Source organism: Antennarius striatus, unplaced genomic scaffold, assembly GCF_040054535.1.
Source record: "Antennarius striatus isolate MH-2024 unplaced genomic scaffold, ASM4005453v1 scaffold_32, whole genome shotgun sequence".
Classification (NCBI taxonomy): Eukaryota; Metazoa; Chordata; class Actinopteri; order Lophiiformes; family Antennariidae; genus Antennarius; species Antennarius striatus.
The window spans coordinates 55,001-60,000 of NW_027172344.1; positions in this window are offsets into that span (position 1 = coordinate 55,001).

Sequence of the window (5,000 nt, forward strand, 5' to 3'; positions counted from 1 at the left end):
GGGGGTCCCCGGGCCAGGCAGCCAGGCACCCCGCCCCAGCCTGCAGGGCCCCAGGCTGGGCAGGCAGGGACTTACACCCAGGCTGCAGGGCCCCGGGCTGGGCAGGCAGGGACTTACACCCAGGCTGCAGGGCCCCAGGCTGGGCAGCCGGGCACCCAGCCCCAGCCTGGGGGTCCCCGGGCCAGGCAGCCAGGCACCCCGCCCCAGCCTGCAGGGCCCCAGGCTGGGCAGGCAGGGACTTACACCCAGGCTGCAGGGCCCCAGGCTGGGCAGCCGGGCACCCAGCCCCAGCCTGGGGGTCCCCGGGCCAGGCAGCCAGGCACCCCGCCCCAGCCTGCAGGGCCCCAGGCTGGGCAGGCAGGGACTTACACCCAGGCTGCAGGGCCCCAGGCTGGGCAGCCGGGCACCCAGCCCCAGCCTGGGGGTCCCCGGGCCAGGCAGCCAGGCACCCCGCCCCAGCCTGCAGGGCCCCAGGCTGGGCAGGCAGGGACTTACACCCAGGCTGCAGGGCCCCAGGCTGGGCAGCCGGGCACCCAGCCCCAGCCTGGGGGTCCCCGGGCCAGGCAGCCAGGCACCCCGCCCCAGCCTGCAGGGCCCCAGGCTGGGCAGCCAGGCACCCAGCCCCAGCCTGGGGGGCCCCAGCCCAGGCAGCCAGGGACTTAGCGTTAGCCTGCGGAGCCCCAGCCCAGGCAGCCAGGGACTTAGCGTTAGCCTGCGGAGCCCCAGGCTGGGCAGCCAGGCACCCAGCCCCAGCCTGGGGGCCCCCAGCCAGGGCAGCCAGGCACCCAGCCCCAGCCTGGGGGGCCCCAGCCAGGGCAGCCAGGGACTTAGCATTAGCCTGCGGAGCCCCAGCCAGGGCAGCCAGGCACCCAGCCCCAGCCTGGGGGGCCCCAGCCAGGGCAGCCAGGGACTTAGCATTAGCCTGCGGAGCCCCAGCCCAGGCAGCCAGGGACTTAGCATTAGCCTGCGGAGCCCCAGCCCAGGCAGCCAGGGACTTAGCATTAGCCTGCGGAGCCCCAGCCCAGGCAGCCAGGGACTTAGCGTTAGCCTGCGGAGCCCCAGGCTGGGCAGCCAGGCACCCAGCCCCAGCCTGGGGGCCCCCAGCCAGGGCAGCCAGGCACCCAGCCCCAGCCTGGGGGGCCCCAGCCAGGGCAGCCAGGGACTTAGCATAAGCCTGCGGAGCCCCAGCCCTGGCAGCCAGGCACTTAGCGTTAGCCTGCGGAGCCCCAGCCCTGGCAGTCAGGGACTTACACCCAGGCTGCGGAGCCCCAGCCCAGGCAGGCAGTGACTTAGCATTAGCCTGCGGAGCCCCAGCCCAGGCAGCCAGGGACTTAGCATTAGCCTGCGGAGCCCCAGCCCAGGCAGCCAGGGACTTAGCATAAGCCTGCGGAGCCCCAGCCCTGGCAGCCAGGCACTTAGCGTTAGCCTGCGGAGCCCCAGCCCTGGCAGTCAGGGACTTTACCCTAGCCTGGAGGGCCCCACGCTGGGCAGGCAGGGACTTTACCCCAGCTTGCGGGGCCCCAGCCAGGGCAGCCAGGCACCCCGGCCCAGCCTGGGGGGCCCCAGTCCAGGCAGCCAGGGACTTATACCCAGGCTGCGGGGCCCCAGCCCAGGCAGCCAGGCACCCAGCCCCAGCCTGGGGGGGCCCCAGCCCGGGCAGCCAGGGACTTACACCCAGCCCTCAGGGCCCCAGTCCAGGCAGCCAGGCACCCAGCCCCAGCCTGGGGGGCCCCAGCCCAGGCAGCCAGGGACTTAGCATTAGCCTGCGGAGCCCCAGCCCTGGCAGGCAGCACCCAGCCCCAGCCTGCGGGGCCCCAGCCAGGGCAGCCAGGCACTTACACCCAGGCTGCGGGGCCCCAGCCCAGACAGCCAGGCACCCAGCCCCAGCCTGGGGGGCCCCAGCCCAGGCAGCCAGGGACTTACACCCAGCCCTCAGGACCCCAGTCCAGGCAGCCAGGGACTTACACCCAGCCCTGGGGGGCCCCAGCCCGGGCAGCCAGGCACCCAGCCCCAGCCTGGGGGGCCCCAGCCCAGGCAGCCAGGGACTTACACCCAGGCTGCAGGGCCCCAGGCTGGGCAGGCAGTGACTTAGCATTAGCCTGGGGGGCCCCAGCCCAGGCAGCCAGGGACTTACACCCAGCCCTGGGGGGCCCCAGCCCGGGCAGCCAGGCACCCAGCCCCAGCCTGGGGGGCCCCAGCCCAGGCAGCCAGGCACTTACACCCAGCCCTGGGGGGCCCCAGCCCGGGCAGCCAGGCACCCAGCCCCAGCCTGCGGGGCCCCAGCCCTGGCAGTCAGGCACCCAGCCCCAGCCCAGGCAGCCAGGGACTTAGCCTCAGCCTGCGGGGCCCCAGCCCAGGCAGCCAGGGACTTAGCATTAGCCTGCGGAGCCCCAGCCCTGGCAGCCAGGGACTTACACCCAGCCCTCAGGACCCCAGTCCAGGCAGCCAGGCACTTACACCCAGCCCTGGGGGGCCCCAGCCCGGGCAGCCAGGCACCCAGCCCCAGCCTGGGGGGGCCGCAGCCCAGGCAGCCAGGGACTTAGCATTAGCCTGCGGATCCCCAGCCCAGGCAGCCAGGCACTTAGTGTTAGCCTGCGGGGCCCCAGCCCTGGCAGTCAGGGACTTTACCCTAGCCTGGAGGGCCCCAGGCTGGGCAGGCAGGGACTTTACCCCTGCCTGCGGGGCCCCAGTCCAGGCAGCCAGGCACTTACACCCAGGCTGCGGGGCCCCAGCCCAGACAGCCAGGCACCCAGCCCCAGCCTGGGGGGCCGCAGCCCAGGCAGCCAGGGACTTAGCATTAGCCTGCGGAGCCCCAGCCCTGGCAGCCAAGGACTTAGCATTAGCCTGCGGGGCCCCAGCCCTGGCAGTCAGGGACTTTACCCTAGCCTGGAGGGCCCCAGGCTGGGCAGGCAGGGACTTTACCCCAGCCTGCGGGGCCCCAGGCCGGGCAGCCAGGGACTTACACCCAGCCCTGGGGGGCCCCAGCCCAGGCAGACAGGGACTTACACCCAGCCCTGGGGGGCCCCAGCCCAGGCAGACAGGGACTTACACCCAGCCCTGGGGGGCCCCAGCCCGGGCAGCCAGGCACCCAGCCCCAGCCTGGGGGGCCCCAGCCCAGGCAGCCAGGGACTTACACCCAGCCCTCAGGGCCCCAGTCCAGGCAGCCAGGCACTTACACCCAGCCTGGGGGGCCCCAGCCCGGGCAGCCAGGCACCCAGCCCCAGCCTGCGGGGCCCCAGGCTGGGCAGGCAGGGACTTACACCCAGCCCTCAGGGCCCCAGTCCAGGCAGCCAGGCACTTACACCCAGCCTGGGGGGCCCCAGCCCAGGCAGCCAGGCACCCAGCCCCAGCCTGCGGAGCCCCAGTCCAGGCAGTCAGGGACTTTACCCTAGCCTGCGGGGCCCCAGCCCGGACAGCCAGGGACTTAGCCTCAGCCTGCGGGGCCCCAGCCCTGGCAGCCAGGGACTTAGCATTAGCCTGCGGATCCCAGCCCTGGCAGCCAGGCACTTAGTGTTAGCCTGCGGGGCCCCAGCCCTGGCAGCCAGGGACTTAGCGTTAGCCTGCGGAGCCCCAGCCCTGGCAGCCAGGCACTTAGTGTTAGCCTGCGGGGCCCCAGCCCTGGCAGCCAGGGACTTAGCGTTAGCCTGCGGAGCCCCAGCCCTGGCAGCCAGGCACTTAGTGTTAGCCTGCGGGGCCCCAGCCCGGGAATCCAGGGACTTACACCCAGCCTGCGGGGCCCCAGCCCAGGCAGCCAGGGACTTTTACCTAGCCTGGGGGGCCCCAGCCCAGGCAGCCAGGCACTTAGCATTAGCCTGCGGAGCCCCAGCCCTGGCAGTCAGGGACTTTACCCTAGCCTGGAGGGCCCCAGGCTGGGCAGGCAGGGACTTTACCCCAGCCTGCGGGGCCCCAGGCCGGGCAGCCAGGGACTTACACCCAGCCCTGGGGGGGCCCCAGCCCAGGCAGCCAGGGACTTACACCCAGCCCTGGGGGGCCCCAGCCCGGGCAGCCGGGAACCCAGCCCCAGCCTGGGGGGCCCCAGCCCAGGCAGCCAGGGACTTAGCATAAGCCTGCGGAGCCCCAGCCCTGGCAGCCAGGCACTTAGCGTTAGCCTGCGGAGCCCCAGCCCAGGCAGCCAGGGACTTATAACCAGGCTGCGGGGCCCCAGCCCAGGCAGCCAGGCACCCAGCCCCAGCCTGGGGGGCCCCAGCCAGGGCAGCCAGGGACTTAGCATTAGCCTGCGGAGCCCCAGCCAGGGCAGCCAGGCACCCAGCCCCAGCCTGCGGGGCCCCAGCCAGGGCAGCCAGGGACTTAGCATTAGCCTGCGGAGCCCCAGCCAGGGCAGCCAGGCACCCAGCCCCAGCCTGGGGGGCCCCAGCCAGGGCAGCCAGGGACTTAGCATTAGCCTGCGGAGCCCCAGCCCAGGCAGCCAGGGACTTACACCCAGCCCTCAGGGCCCCAGTCCAGGCAGCCAGAGACCCAGCCCCAGCCTGCGGGGCCCCAGGCCGGGCAGCCAGGGACTTACACCCAGCCCTCAGGGCCCCAGTCCAGGCAGCCAGGCACTTAGCGTTAGCCTGCGGAGCCCCAGCCCAGGCAGCCAGGGACTTATACCCAGGCTGCGGGGCCCCAGCCCAGGCAGCCAGGCACCCAGCCCCAGCCTGGGGGGCCCCAGGCTGGGCAGGCGGGGACTTACACCCAGCCCTCAGGGCCCCAGTCCAGGCAGCCAGGCACTTACACCCAGCCTGGGGGGCCCCAGGCCGGGCAGCCAGGGACTTACACCCAGCCCTGGGGGGGCCCCAGCCCAGGCAGCCAGGGACTTACACCCAGCCCTGGGGGGCCCCAGCCCGGGCAGCCGGGAACCCAGCCCCAGCCTGGGGGGCCCCAGCCCAGGCAGCCAGGGACTTAGCATAAGCCTGCGGAGCCCCAGCCCTGGCAGCCAGGCACTTAGCGTTAGCCTGCGGAGCCCCAGCCCAGGCAGCCAGGGACTTATAACCAGGCTGCGG